Source organism: Castor canadensis, chromosome 6 (genome assembly GCF_047511655.1).
Source record: "Castor canadensis chromosome 6, mCasCan1.hap1v2, whole genome shotgun sequence".
In the NCBI taxonomy this organism is placed as follows: domain Eukaryota; kingdom Metazoa; phylum Chordata; class Mammalia; order Rodentia; family Castoridae; genus Castor; species Castor canadensis.
This window is the reverse complement of record NC_133391.1, coordinates 14,367,606-14,383,719: the sequence shown is the minus strand read 5'-3', so window position 1 is coordinate 14,383,719 and position 16,114 is coordinate 14,367,606. Positions and strand designations below refer to the sequence as shown.

The 16,114-nt window shown below is 43.6% G+C and overlaps 2 non-coding genes across 2 annotated transcripts; one reads left to right on the top strand and one right to left on the bottom strand.

Annotated features, from left to right (window-relative positions):
• Positions 1-10,811: 10,811 nt before the first annotated feature.
• Positions 10,812-10,918, bottom strand: LOC141424388 (U6 spliceosomal RNA). Its single transcript, XR_012449325.1, has one exon. It is a non-coding gene; the product is annotated as a U6 spliceosomal RNA (small nuclear RNA).
• A 1,125-nt stretch (positions 10,919-12,043) lies between these two features.
• LOC141424436 (U6 spliceosomal RNA) lies at positions 12,044-12,149 on the top strand. Its single transcript, XR_012449367.1, has one exon. It is a non-coding gene; the product is annotated as a U6 spliceosomal RNA (small nuclear RNA).
• The last annotated feature ends 3,965 nt before the right edge of the window (positions 12,150-16,114 follow it).

The window sequence follows — 16,114 nt, the reverse complement described above, 5'->3', positions numbered from 1 at the left end:
TCATCTCCTCCATTCCCCCCCCATTACCCCACACACACTGTGCCTATTTCACAGTCCTGTCTTTCATTATTAATATCTAAGCTGGTGTTCAAAGGGGTGTCTCGATGTGACCCCGCTGTGAGTCTACTTTACTTTGGTCCATTCAGCCCCTCCCACTGCTCTCCCTCACCCCTTCACCTCCCACCCCCCATTTCACCAGCTTTCAGTGCACATCCTTACGTCCTCCACCTCCACAGATGTGACGTTTTATGACATCGCTGATGCTCTGTCGTTCTCTTTTCCTTTCCCTCCTCCCCGAGTTCCATGGAGCAGATCCACTGTTACACGCATGGTCTACACCTGAGTTTGTGTGTGACCATGCTTGTTTTTGGTATGTGTTTAGATATTTTATACTTACAGAGTCATTTGTTATCTGTTTTTCATTTGCTTAATTTTCCAAGCACATTTTTGCTGACTATGATATGACTTAGTTTCAGAGAAAAGATGCAAACACTGCTGAAATATTTCTATAATCTTTTTGGTAGTACTGGGGTTTGAACTCAGGGCGTCACACTTGCTAGGCAGGTGCTCTACTACTTGAGCCACTTTGCCAGCTGAAACATTTCTGGACCACCCTTTCTCCCACATGCAAGTTGCTTCCCTCTTCCTGCTCAGTCGTGCTGTGACAAGTAGCCCTGAAGCTCCAGGAACAGGATGGACCTTTTTTTTGTTTTATTCTTGGTGGCAGTACTGGGAATTGAACTCAGGACTTCACACTTGCTAAGCAGGCACTCTATCACTTGAGCCACCCCACCATTTCAATTTGCTGTTATTTTTCAGATAGGGTCATGTGCTTTGCCCAAGCTGGCTTCAGACTGCAGTCCTCCCGTATCCACCTCCTGATTATCTGGGATTACAGGCATGTAGTACCATGCAGGGCCAGAGGATGGATTTCTTGGGTTATGGAGTTTGATGCAAGCAGCACCCTGTGGGAAGTGGCAGCAGCTGGGCTGCCTCAAGCAGGGGCACCAGAAGATGCTGAAGAGAGCTGCCTGCTTTCTACCCTGCTGCTGACAGCTGCTTCACAGTGTGGATGTGGAACACTCGGATATCTGCCAGAATAGATGAATGGAAATGGTCACCACTGGCCACTTTGTGCTGCTGACCTGGGTGTTGAACTGAACCTCCCTCTACTTTTTCTTCTGGTAGCCTCTCCCTAAATAGGAAATGACTGAGATAGATTTGTATTTTTTTGGAGACAGGGTCTCACTGTATAACCCAGGTTAGCCTCAAATTTATAATCTTCCTGCCCTAGCCTCGTGAGTGCTGGGATTACAGGTATACACCACCACTCCTGGCCTTAGAATTTTTCTTACATGTGCCGATGTGTTCTTTTTTGGGCTATGGAGCTATATGTTCTTTTTAAAGACCCAAAGTATGTTATTAGAGTTTGTTGATTCTCCCAGAGGCCTTAAAATTGCTTTATTCAAAATAAAACTGAAGCTGGGTTCTAGTGGCTTGTGCCTGTAATCTTAGCTGATTGGGAGGCTGAGATTGGGAGGACTGAGGTCACAGTTCCCATCTCCAAAATAACCAGAGTAAAATGGACTAGAGTATGGCTCAAGCAGTAGAGCACCTGCTTTGCAAGTGTGAAGCCCTGAGGTCAAATCACAGTCCCACCCAAAACAAAACAAAGGAAAACAAAACACTTGATCTTCATTCTGGACCAAACAGCAAGAAAGCAATTAGACTGGTGGAGTGGCTCAAGTAGTAAGAGTGTCTGCTAGTGAGCAAGCATGAAGCCCTAAGTTGAAACCCCAGTGCTGCCAAAACAACAACAAAACCCAAAAACCAAGCCAGTTGGTGGTGGCTCGCACCTGTAATCCCAGGTACTCAGGAGGCAGAGATCAGGAGGATTGTGGTTTGAAGCCAGCCTGGGCAAATAGTTCCTCAAGATCCTATCTTGAAAAAACCCATCAGAAAAAAGGGCTGGTGGAGTTGGTCGAGGTGAAGGCCCTGAGTTCAAACCCCAGTACTGCAAAAAAAAGAAAAACAAGCATTTAAACTTCAGCACACATAGGACAGTTAGGGTGATGGTGGCTTTCTACTGGAAGATGCTGTCATGAAAGTGGACTGCTCTAGGTCTGTGTTGTGTGACTCTAACTATGATTCTCTCAGGATCCAGTGAGGCCTAGAATCACAAAACTGACATCTTAGAACTCCCAATCCCTTGGAGGGACTGCATTTACTACATTTTCACTGCAGTAAAACTTTGTCTCCATTTTGCCCCTATGGGAGGCCCCCCACACCTGCTGACATAATTCTGGTGGTGGGAATTCCCTCCTTACAGACAGGTCTATCTCACTGATGGAAACTTCTGGTGCATACAGTGTCCTTCCTTCTTCTGAGCCTTACGGAATATTCTCAGATTTTCTTTTCAAAGGACTTTTCTTCCAACCATAATATCGTCAGTACAGCAATTTGTACAGAAGCTAAATCATTCAACTTCCACTTTAAAATGTTCAGTGAATGGTAAAACTGCAGAATCCCAACTGCGAAATCCCCGAGTCATAATCCAACAGCCGCACCTCATTAGATGGGTAGAAATTAAAGATGCTGGAAGTACACATTTGTCTGAGTGCCTCTGTCACAGAAAGTGTTCGCACTCTAAATTCTCAGGCTAGGAAAATTTGGAGATTGAAGTTATAAAAAGTTATGCCAGAATTAATAGCAATAGAATTTACGTTATAGACTAAAAATTAATAGAAACCATTACTGAGAAATTGAGTTTAAAATACCCAATTCCCTGTATTATGGCTAATTAGTCTTACTTTATTCTTTGACAATATTTTGGTTTATTACAGCAATTTGCTTTTGTTGTTTTTTGCGGTGCTGGGGATTGAACCCAGGGTAACAAGTGCTCTACCAACTAAGCTATACCCCCAAATGCAGGGATTTATTTGAAATATATTCATGTACAAATCAGGTAGATTGGTAGATGAAAGAGTATACATGATAGAGATTATTTTCCTCTGTATATTTTTGAAAAAGTCACGAAGTGCTGGGCACCGGTGGCTCACACCTGTAATCCCAGTTATTCAGTAGGCAGAGATCAGGAGGATCAAGGTTCAAAGCCAGCCCAGGCAAACAGTTCCTTCCTTCCTTCCTTCCTTCCTTCCTTCCTCCCTTCTTCCTTTCCTTTTCGTCCCTTTCTCTCTCCTCCCTCCCTCCCTCCTTCTTTCCTTCCTCCATTCCTTCCTTTCTTCCTTTCCTCCTTCCCTCTCTCCCTCCCTCCCTCCTTCTTTCCTTTTCCTTCTGCCCTTCCTCCATTCCTTTTCCTTCCTTCCTCCTTCCCTCCATCCTTCCTTCCTTCCTTCCTTCCTCACTTCCTTCCTCACTTCCTTCCTTCCTTCCTTCTTCCTTCCATCCATCCATACTGGGGATAGAGCCTAGGGCCTCACACAAGAGCTCTACCACTGAGCTACATCCCAGACCTTTACTTTCAGTTGTTGATGGAGTCTTGCTATGCAGCTCAGACTATCCTTGAAGTCACAGCCCTCCTGCCTCAGCCTCCAGAGTAGCTGGGATTACAAGTGGGTGCCAACACACCTCGTCCAGTTTCCTCTTTACTCATGAAAAAGATGTGCTCAAGTATTTTCTTACTGGTTAGTGAATATTAGGCTAAAAGAGATAAACCACAATGACCAGACTTGAGGTGTGCAGGACTGAAATGGCTGTGTGCTTAGGCTTGGAGACTGCTCATAAATGACTCACTGCTGGGAGATTCCTGGTGTGAGGTGACATGGTGGCATCAGGCTGGTGTTAGAGGACACAAGACCACATTTCATTAAACAAATGTTTGTCTTTGGAGCAAAAGGCTAAAAAGAAATCGCTTCTTTTTCTTCTTTCTAGTTTTTTTTCTTTCCTTCTTGCCATGACTTGGACTAATAGCCAGAGTTTGATCTTTGCTGCAGCATTTGCATATACAGTAAGCACACCTTATTTTTGGATTTATTACACATGGTTTTGACCAAGCACAATCAAACAATAATAAAATCTAAATAATCAAAAGAAATTTCAAAAGCAACCCATTGCAAATTCCTACACGCATGTTCTGCAGTTCAGTGGATGTGGAGAGGTTCTCAGTCAGTTCAGTGCTGTCCTCAGCTGTGTTAAAATCCTTGCATGATCTGCTGAGTGTTTCCCTGCCCTTCATTTTGTGAGAATACAGTAGGCCTCCCAAAAAAGCAACGAGTGCCCCCCCAAACAATATATATACACATACAGATATATATACAGTACAAATCCAGACACACCCCACACCCACACACAGCCCAACAAGTGTTGCCATTTATTTCTTTTTGGTAGGACTGGGGTTTGAACTCAGGACTTTGTGCTCTCAGAGCAGGCTCTCTACCACTTGAGCCACGCCTCCAGTCTCAGTGTTGTCAATTCTTGCTAACAGGAAGAGCAGGAAAGTTCCTTCACACATCCTTACTTTGTATTTAGCCAGCAATTTGAGGCTGCTTCCCCTGGAGAATGTGGTAGTGGAGTGGGAAGCAGCCAAAGAGGGAGCGATCGGTTGCCCTCTATCCCAAGAATGTGGCAGTGTCTTGGACTGAAAGCATCCTTAATGATCCCAGTACCGCTCAGAGACAGGAAGGAACCAGTGCTGCATGTATTTCACAGGCCTCTTCAGTTTTCCATTCAAACATAAGGTTTGTATATCATATTTAGGGGGACTCAGTTGCTTAGTCTATTATTTTTTGGGTGGTCCTGGGGTTTGGACTCAGGGCCTCACGCTTGCAAGGCAGGTGCTCTACCACTTGAACCTCTCTGGGGGCTTTAATTGCTTAGTTGATCACCAAGGATTCAAAGACTTCTGGAGCCCCAGCTTCCAGGCCCTGCTGTGTCAGCCTCTCAGTTGAGAAAGCAAAGCTTTTCAGTTGCCCAACAGCTTCAACTGCCAAGGGAAATAAGCTCAGATTTGGCTTTATTTCTAGGATCTAATTAGGATTAAACTTCTTAACTGGTGGCAGAATAAATAATAACCTGTGTGCTTTGGTGCAGGTCACTGTCTGCCTGCAAAGTCTCTGACCACAGTCATGCCCCACCTTTCAACACCAAGCTCTTGACATTGTAGCCACTGCAACTGGAAGTCATCTGTCCCTCTCTTGACACAGGTGGTCTCTACCACTTAGTGTTCACAGCTGTTTGTATGCCTTCTTTCTCTGATTAAAAAAGAAATTTTTTTTTTTTTTTTGCAGTACCAGGGCTTGATCTCAGGACCTACACCTTGAGCCACTCCACTAACCCTTTTTTTTGTGATTTTTTTTTTTTTTTTAAATAGAGTCCTGTGAACTATTTGCCTGGACTGGCTTTGAACCTCAATTCTCCTGATCTCTGCCTCCTGAGTAGCTAGGATTACAGGTGTGAGCCACTGGCGCCTGGCCTTTGGGTTTCTTCACGGGCCTGGGACACTGATAGTTGTCACATGAAACCTATAAACAATGTATTTGAGATTGTGTGGACAACTCCCAATTCACCCTGAAAGCAACAAATCCACACTTACTTTGTTGTTCTTCCCTTGGCTGAATGTACTTGAACCCTTATGTCTAACGTGGGCATGTAAGATCTAGATGACATTTGTAGCCCTCTCAATTTGTAAGCAGAAAAAAGACATTATTCTATCCATTCTAAACTATGGCATGATGCTTTTTACCTATTCCTTCTTGTTTTGCTGTTTTGTCAGTCTTCTAGGTAGGACTGGCATTTTATCCTAATTAGACAATTGCACATCATGACGTTAATTTGTTAACCTATGTTCACAAATCATTTAATTACTACTGCTGGCTTTGATGCACCATTATTATTCAGCAGCCAACAGGAGGAAACTCATTTTCTGAGATACACTGTTGTTTACAATGTTTTTAAAACACTTTAATCAAAACTTAAAAACATACTTTAATCAAGACTAAAAAAATGTTACATTGTTCTAATAACAGTAATAATCAGAGTATTCATTGCTTTAAACACGGACAATTGTTTGGGCACCAGTAATAGCTTCTGAATTTCCTGATAGTTGGATTGTTAAAGGAAAAAAACACCACAATACATTTTTCTTCTCTTTCTTTTTTGTGGTTCTGGGTTTGAACTCAGGGCCTTATGCTTGCCAGGCAGGGACTCTACAACTTGAGCCATTTCACCAGCCCTTTCTTATGATAGGTTTTTCAAGATAGGGTCTCTTTCCCTGGGGCTGGTCTCAAACCTCGATCCTCCTAATCTGGGCCTCCAGAGTAGCTGGGATTACACTCATGAACTACTGGCATCAGGTTTTCTTTTAACCTTTCATGCCAATTCACAAACTCTCATTTGTAAAATGCACCTTCAAATACTGATTGGAGCAAGTATTTTGATGGCTGGAGATAAGAGAACAAACTCCTTCTCCATTAGTGACTGCTATACACTGTCACTTGACATTCTTGATCATCTGAAACTGTGGTCCCCTGAAACTGGGAGCTGTAGTACTTTTGGGTTCTTTCTTCTGTGGCTCCTTGATGAGCAGGGAAACAGCCTGCCAGGTGCAAACTCCCTGCAGGTTTCATAACTGACTCTCCTGGTACTTTGCCTGGAGGATCAATAATATCATTATGCATTTATGTGCAAACATGGAAATTACCCAAAGCAATTAAGTTCCTACCTTCTCTGTACACCCCCACTCAATAAAATATCCTAAGGAAGGGAGAGTGTGAACCCTTTGTGTAATAGATCTACTCTGTTGTCATTTATTTTTAGTGTGAGCATGCTCACACCGTTATTATCTTCTAGGTTTTTATCTTTTCTCTTCAACTACACTGTCTATTTCTCTTGGACTGAGAACATGCCCTCAACCAATTAGAATCTTTGTATTACCCAGAAAACAACAAAGTACTTAATAGATTGACAACAAAATGTTTTATTTATTTATTTGAGTTATGGGATTTGAACTCAGGGCCTACACCTTGAGCCACTCCACCAGTCCTATTTTGTAATGAGTTTTTTCAATAGGGTTTCACAAACTATTTCCCCCACAGCTAGCTTTGAACAATGATTCTCCTTGATCTCTGCCTCCTGAATAGGTGGGATTACAGGTGTAAACTAGTGTTTCACCAACCAGCAAGGAGAAGGCTGCAATGCTTCTTTGTCATTGGTTGAAGATCACCCTTGGGACACTGCCTCCAGACACACAGCCTGCCTCTGTGCCCAAGGAAAGCCCTCAGGCAGAGAGACACAGAGACAGCAAGGCAGGAAGCTGTCTGTATGCAAAACTGGCCATGGAAGTTGTTGAGAAAGGTGAAGGGTAGGCGTTTATCCCCAACATCTCCCATCAGAGCCTCTCGATGTTGGGCTTTAGAGATTTTATTTTTAGCTTTCAATAATTTTGATCATTGGGGCTGGTGAAGTGGCTCAAGTGGTAGAGTGCCTGCCTAGAAAGTGTGAGGCCCTGAGTTCAAACCCCAGTACTGCAAAAATTAAAATTAAAAAAAAAATTCTGATCATTATAAAAGGCAATCTGAGCCAGACATGGTGGCACACACCTGTAATCCCAGCATAGGAGAATGCTACTCTCACATCCGTTTCTTCCTGCTTCTTTTTAGTCAAAGGAACTGTTCTGATTTTTTTCATAGTAAATTAGTCTTGCTTGTTTTAGAACTTCACATAAATATACTCATGCAGTATGTATTCTTTTGGGTAGAATTGAAGATACTCTGCAATGCTTTTAAGAATTGACTTCTATAGTCAGCGTGGTGGCACAGACCTGTAATCCTAGCTCTAGAACAGCTGAGGCAGGAGGATCAAGGCCAGCCCAGGGTACATAGTGTGACCCTATCTCAAAAAAAGTCAAAGACATGCTATAATCCTAGCTACTTGGGAGGCAGAGGTCAGGAGGATCACAGGTTAAGGCCAGCACAGGGAAAAAGGTTAGTGAGACACCATCAGAAACAATGACTCCTTGATAAGACCTGAGTCCCACCAAAACAGTCCTGCATCCTGGGACAGTAACTTGAGAATCAGACCTCTGCCTTCCGTTTCTTTGGGCAAGTCATATTCTATTCTTTGAGCCTCAGTTTCCCCATGGAGCCAGTCTAAAATTGCATGAGGTCTGCAGGAGTCAAGTTCAAATCGAAATGTCAAGTTTAGGTTCCAGGTAACAAAGACCTCAGCTGGCAGATCAACAAAAGGATCCCAAAGAGGTCATTTTTCACCTTTGAGTCCTTCATTCTTTATTATCTGCCTTAATCATCTCATGCCTGGGCTGACAGATCTGTCCAGCTGCACGGCTTTTGCTCTTCTGGATGGACAGGAAGTACCGCAGGAGGCAAAGCCAGCTCACTTTGGCAGGGCACAGAGTGAGACAGAAGTATTAATCAGCACAGAAGTGGTGGCTGGCACAGGATCAGAGGGCTTCATCCAAGTTTTCCAAGTGACAGGAGAGGCTGTGGATGGAGGCAGGAAAGGTGCAGAGCAGGAAGCCACCTCAGTGTGTCCTATGCAGGGACAAGGCGATGGGAACACCTTGTCCTTACTAATGAAGAACTACTCGGGTGTCACCTAGGTTCTTTTCCCTAACTAAAGCTAAGATGCAAAGCTGCCCACCTGTCACATATCATCCATCATTTTCCAGACGATGGGACAGTTTTTAATTAGCAGAATTTTGGATGTATGTCAGGATCTGCTCCTGAGAACACCACGGCTTCTCCATTGTCTACCTGTGTGCAGTGACTTCCCCAGGTGATTTCAGAAGCTGGAGTGCAAGGGGGTGTGGCTTACTGGTATGGCACCTCTGAGCGAGCACAAAGTCTTGAGTTCAAACCTCAGTCCCAGAAAAAGGGGGAAAAAAAACAAAACAACAAACTTCAGAATCTGGAATGCAAACAGAAAAGTTCTGTTTTGAAGCTAAGTGCAGTGTAAAAAAAGGTTGAAAGAGGAAGTCAAGCATTAATCTTTGAAATTTTTTTTCTTCCTTTCCCCCCTCTTTTTTGACAGGTTTTTGCTATGTATCCCAGGCTCATCTGGAACTTGCAATCCTCCTACTTCGGCCTCCCCAGGGCTGGGATTACAGGCATGCATCACCATGCCCAGCTCAAGCAATAATCTTTAATACCTAGCATCTTATGGAAACCAGATAGATGACCTTTAGATGACTTAAAAGAGCGAATTCAAGGGGAATTTTTGCCTTCTACAAAAGGATTCTCCTCATTGTACTGAAAATTGCCTTTGGGAGTTTTTTCCTTTTTCTTTTTTTTTTTCTTTCTTAAATAGCAGATTCTCTGAGCATTTAGGCTGCAATTTGATTTACACACCTCAACTGATTTGTTCTAGTTCAAACTACCTTTAATCCATCTTCCTAGTGGCAAGAGAAATGCCTTTCTCCCCCTCTCTCCCTCTCCTTCCCTCCCTCCTTCCCCCCTCCCTCCATTCCTCCCCATCTTTCCCTACCTCTGTCTCTCTCCCCTTCCCTCCCCCTTCTCCCCCCCTCCTTCTCTTCCCCCCTCCTTCTCCCTCCTTCTCTTTCTCTCTCCCCCCTCTTCCTCCCTCCCTCCCTCTTCCTAACAAGTGCAAAGCCCTGAGTTCAAACCTCAGCTATCAGCACTGGCTGAAAATTTCTTTTTTGTTCACAAAATTACATTCTCCTGCTTTCCTTACGGCAATGGGACCCTTCTTTCTGTCTCCCCTTTATGGATTCATCTTCCACCTGGCCATTAACTGTTGGAGTTCTTTCTGGGACCACCCTTTGATTTCTCCCTCTGGGCAATGTTGCTTCATCTGTACATGGCTCCCGTTATTTCCTCCATGACAGTGACTCTCAGATCTGTACGCTAGCCCTCACACCTGTGTCTCACCTTCATCATCAACTCCACATAGACTTCTTGTGGGGCACATTAAGGATCTCAAATTCTGCAACATCAACACCAAATTCATGGTCTGCCTCCCACAAATGTATTCCTCTTACAAACACCACGCATAAGCCTGCATTGTTGGGGTCACCCCTTGTTTCATTCCCATGCTCCCTTTCTTCTTTATGCTCACATCCTTTGTATGACTTCTCACTGCTATTAGAAGTTAAGAACCTTTCACAGTCCAGATGTGGTGGCCCACACCTGTAATCCTAGTTACTCAGGAGGCAGAGATCAGGAAGATTGAGGTTTAAAGCCAGCCCTGCAAATAGTTTGTGAGACCCGATCTTGAAAATAAACAACAGAAAAACAGGGCTGGTGGAGTGGCTCAAGTGTTAAAGCACCTGCCTATCAAGCATGAGGCACTGAGTTCAAATGTCAATACCACAAAAAAAAAAAAAAACCTTTCACCTTTCACAGAGAAACTGCTCTTCTACCTTCTTGTTCAGCTGCTTCCCTCCATCTCTGCAATGGGATTGCATTGATGTCGAGCTGTCATTTTAACTCCTTCCCACTACAGAACTCTTTTTTTTTCATGGTACTGAGGTTTGAACTCAGGGCTTTGCACTTGTTAGGCAGGTGCTCTACCACTTGTCACACTCCCTCACCCTTTTTGATTTTAGTTTGTTTTTCAGATAAGGTCTCCAGTTTTTGCTTGCTGGCAGCCATAATCTTCCTACCTCTGCCTCCTGAGTAGCTGGGATTATAGGTGTGCACCAAAACACACTGCCTCCACCACAGAACCTTTCAATGTGCCCTTCCCTCTCTCTGGAACATGGAACCTTTCCCTTTCCATTGGTTTCCCTGCTGTCTTCTCAGATCATTTTACTTCCTTAGGAAAGCTGTACTACATCTTGTTGACAAGGCCAAATCTTTATTTTTTTAAATTTATTTTAAAATATGGAATGCTTCATGAATTTGCGCGTCATCCTTGCTCAGGGGCCATGCTAATCTTCTCTGTATCGTTCCAATTTTAGTATATGTGCTGCCGAAGCAAGCACGTCAAATCTTCAAATTCTAGATTTCCAGAATAATCTATGCCTCTCCTTTTCATAAAATACCTGTCCTGTGTGGTTTATTGGTTTATTTATTTTTAAATTTTTTTTGAGGGGGTTCATTGTGACATTTACAAAAGTTCTTACAATATATTATAGTTGAATTCACCCCCTCCATCATCCTGTGTAGCTTATTTTTCATTTATTTTTTATTTTGCAGCACTGGAGTTTAGGGCCTACACTTTCAGCCACTCCACTGCCCCCTTTTTTTTTGACCTTCCTGCTTTTTTTTTTTTGGCAGTACTGGTGTTTGAGCTCAGGGCTTAATGATTGCTAGGCAGGTGCTCTACTGCTTTACCCACTCTAACAGTCCATTTTTTGTGTTGGATTTTTTTTTTTTATTTAACAACTTTAAAAAAAATTTTTTAATTATTCATATGTGCATACAAGGCTTGGGTCATTTCTCCCTCTTGCCCCCACCCCCTCCCTTACCACCCACTCCGCCCCCTCCCTCTCCCTCCCCCTCCCCACCCCCTCAATACCCAGCAGAAACTATTTTGCCCTTATCTCTAATTTTGTTGTAGAGAGAGTATAAGCAATAACAGGAAGGGACAAGGGTTTTTGCTGGTTGAGATAAGGATGGCTATACAGGGAGCTGACTCACATTAATTTCCTGTGCGTGTGCGGGTTTTTTTGAGATACCATCTCAGAAACTATTTGCCAGGGTTGCTTCGAACTGTGATCCTCCAGATCTCTGCCCTCTGAGTAGCTAGGATGACAGGCGGTGCCCAGCTCTGCGTGGTTTAAAACACAGCGTGTTTAATGTTTTAATAAACTATCTAAATGAAAACAATATAGCATTCAATTAAAATTTATATTTTGGCACAATTATTTGATTATCTATTTTCCATACCGAACTATAGACATGAGAGGTAAAATGCTACCTGCCAGCCACAGGGGACCAGTTCCTTCTTACACCCTTGAATAACTGGGCCTCAGTTTTCTTGTCTGAAAAATGGGACCATTCCCATGAGCTCAGCATGGCTCATCAGGCCGATGACAAAATGTAGTATTGTAAATGAAGGTGCTTTGACAAACAAAGGTGACAAGCTAAGATTGGTGTGAATTATTGTGCTCACTCTGGCAGCACATATACTAAAATTGGAATGATACAGAGAAGATTAGTCTGGTCCCTGCAAGGATGGCATGCAAATTTTAAGAAGGGGACTAAGGTAGAAAGAAGAAAAACAGAGGAGATGAACCAATTTGGGTTATAATACATATATACATGGAAATGTCACAAGGAAACTCCCCATGTAGCTATCCTAAACAAACCAAAAATGTAATTTTTTTTTCTTTTGCAAAATCAGAGAATGGGGAGGGGGCAGAACAGGTCCTGCCTGGGTAGGCTGGTACCAGTGGGAGGGGGAGGAGGAGAGGAAAGGGTGTAGGAGGGAGAATATGGTGCAAATGCTGTGTACACATTTATATGAATGGAAAATTGAGACCTGTTGAAACTATTCCAGGAATGAGGAGGGGGGGTAAAGGAGAATGGTGGAGGGGTGAATTCAAGTATGATATATTTGATATATTATAAGGACTTTTGTAAATGCCACAAGGTACCCCCACCCAGCACAGCAATAACAAATAAAAAATACATGAATTGTTGTCACTAATGAAGGAAATACGTCCCCCACGTTTACATGGAAGGAATACATGAAGGACCACTTTACAGTGCTACCTAATTGAGGCAAAAACGGTCTGGAATCATGATTTAAAGACTGTTAGCCTCAAAGCTGAACCTTATCAGGCAATGTCATGTCTCAAATCAGTACAGCGGATAAATCAAATTAGGTAGCTTACGTGATGGACAGCTGGCTGATTCTATCTGTAACACAGGCCACAGTTAAGCCTTGACATGGTTCACTTTGGGCTGGTGGCTGCCTCAGGTGGTAGAGCACCTGCCTAGCAAGCATGAGGTCCTGAGTTCAAACTCCAGGATCCGCAAAGAGACAGTTCACTTGGCTACATAAATGCTCAGTTTCTTTTTTTTTTTTTAATATAATCATCCATATTTTATTATAATCATGATTTTTTTTATTGTTTTATTATTCATATGTGCATACAAGGCTTGGGTCATTTCTCCCCCCTGCCCCCACCCCCTCCCTTACCACCCAAATGCTCAGTTTCTAGATAGATATCTGTAGATAAATAATAAGTCTTGAGAGTATGCTCATTTTCCTGCCAGTCTAGAAGAAGACATGGCCTTCAAGGCTCTATCCTTTCAACCCTGCATTATTTGGAGGGTCACCTAATAACTTTTCCTTACCTGTAAAATGGAAATTCCAAAACTTAACTTGCCTACCTCCTGTGGGCATTGGGGGGAATCGGAAGTAAAATTAAACAGGTGAAGTTATTTTGTGAATCCTACCGCTCAAGACACAGGCAATTCATTCTCATTCCTAATTGTTGTAACGAGGACTGGCATTCCACGTGCAAGTCATAGCTCTAAAGAGCCATTATGATTAATTTGGTTACGATGTCATGGCCAGGCCACTGCTGTGAAACAAGAAATGTCTCTCAGATGACTGAAAACAACCACGAGGAATCCACAATGTTTTTATACTTACCGTTTTGTTATCTTCAAAGGTCCCTTTTCTGTCTTTCCAAGGCATCCTCCTGTATCAGTCAAAGGAATGAGGCTTTCTTTGTCACACATAAATATTGTAACTTGGCAATGGCAACGTTAGTTCCAGCATAACTGCTCCGAGTGTTGTTTTAGCTGTGATGCTAAATGGGGCTCTAGCTCTTTAGCCAACATGTTAGGTTTCAGGGAATAGAGCTCTCTCTCTCTCTCTCTCTCTCTCTCTCTCTCTCTCTCTCTCTCCTGTCTCTCTCTCTGTACTGGGATTTGAACTCAGGGCCTCACACTTGCTAGGCAGGCACTGTACCACTTGAGCCACTCCACCAGCCCTTTTTTGTGATTTTTTTTTTCAGAAAAATAGGGTCTTGAGAGCTATTTGCCAGAGCTGGCTTCTAACCTCAGTATACAACAACTCTTCAGGCATAAGGACACTCTAAAATTGCAAAGTATCCTTTGAAGTACATTCACGGAAAAGTAACCTTGTCTTTCCGTAGACCTGTGAAGACTCTGAGTGCCAGGGCTGAATTTCCTGAGCTGTGCTGGGCTCCATGTGGAGGGGAAGAAACCTGAGCTATCAGACAGAAAACTGACCCTGGAGGATGAGGAGTTTGGGCTTAAAGGCAGACATGAAGGAAAGGCATGAGAAGCTCAAATGTTACTTTCATTTATTTATTTGGTGGCACTGGAATTTGAACTCAGGGCCTCACACCTGCCAGGCAGATGCTGTACCACCTGAGCCCTCCTGCAGCCCAGTAGCTCACATTGTAAAGCATAGTTGTGGACTACATAGTAATGTTCCTATCAAACACGACTTGCATAGATGACCACCATTGTATAAGGACTAGAAGAATTCCTACTGCCGAGAGTATCAGTCAGCTTTCTGTCGTGGTGACAAAATACCTGACATAACCAACTTAAAAGGACAGAGGATTTATTTGGGGTCATGGTTTCAGTCCCTGGTAATGGCCCCATCACCATGGACATGAGGCCCTGAGGTGAGGTTGAACATCAGGGTGGAGAGCATGAGGTGAAGCAAAGCTGCTCAAAGGGTGGGGGGAGAGAGAGAGAGAGAGAGAGAAAGAGAGAGAGAGAGAGGAAGGAAGGGAGTGAGGGAAGAAGAAACTGGAGGGAGGGAGGGAGAAGAGGAGGGAAGGATGGAGAGGAGGAGGGAGGGAGAGAGAGAAGGGTCTAAGGACCAATATACCCTTCAAAGGCACTGGTCCCTCAGTCCTCTTCCACCTAGGCCCTACCTCCTAAAGTTTCTGCCACCTCCCATAGCGCCACCAGCTGGGGTCTAAGCCTTCAACAAGCCTTCAACAAGCCTTGGAGAGACACTCCAGATCCAAACTATACCACCTAGTGACATTGTAGCTATGTCATAGTACAACTTATCATTCATGTTTGTGCAGACAGTGTTGTGAACAGCCCACTGCATAGAACTGTGCACAGTACATAATCCTCAGGTTTTTGTTTGCTTTTGGTGGTACTGGGGTTTGAACTCGGGACCTCATGCTTGCTAGGCAGGCGCTTTACCACTTGAGCCACACCTTGGGCCCTTTTTGCTTTAGCTGTTTTTCACATAGGGCCTCACATTTATGCCCTGGCCATCATGGACAGAGCTACTCCTACCTATGTTTCCCATGAAGCAGGAATGACAGGTGCACAGCACTGCACCTAGCTTTTGAAATGGTGTCTTGTGAACTTTTGCCTGGGGTGGCCTTGAACCATGATCTTCCTGATCTCTGCCTTCTGAGTAGCTGGGATTACAGGCGTGACTACAGCTCTGGTTCGCAATCCTTATTAACAATAATAAGCAGCTGTTGATTGCTATGTGTAGTCCCTCTATTTTAATCATTCTTTTGGAGTGTTCTCCACCTCGTAAAAACAAAATTTACTGCAAAACAACATGCCATGTGAGGCCAGCGCAGCTTCCTCCATCTCTCATTGTCACAGCTCTTGACTGCACCATGGAGCCGTGTGGAGTGGTTGACCTATGCTGTCTAGGTTTGTGTAAGTACACTCTACGATGACTGAACAATGACAAAATCACCTAACGATGCTTTTCTCAGAATGCATCCCCGCTGTTAAGCGGCACATGACTGCAATTGGAACAACTGCTAATAGATAGGCGGTCTTCAAGGGTGTCCCATAATAATAAAGACAGACAGCTGAGCCGAGCCTGAGCAGAAGACAGGGACCACGGCACCTTCATTAGGATGCAGCCAGGTGGTCCGGTGTTAGGAGGAACTTACTCAGGGCAAAGGCTTGTCCTGCTCTGAAAAGCTCAGCATGATAGCTCGAGGAATTTTATTTGTTTACTTATTTATTTTTGGTGGTACTGAGGTTTTGAACTCAGGGCATCACACTTGCTAGGCAGACACTCTATTGCTTGAGCCACTCTGCCAGCCCTTTTTTGGTGTGTGTTGGGTTTTTTTGAGATAGGGTCTTGCAAACTATTTGCCCAGGTTGGTTGGCTTGAAACTGCAATCGATTTTATTTATTTTTCAATTTATTTATTTATTTTACGTTACCAGGGCTTGAACTCAGAACCTACACCT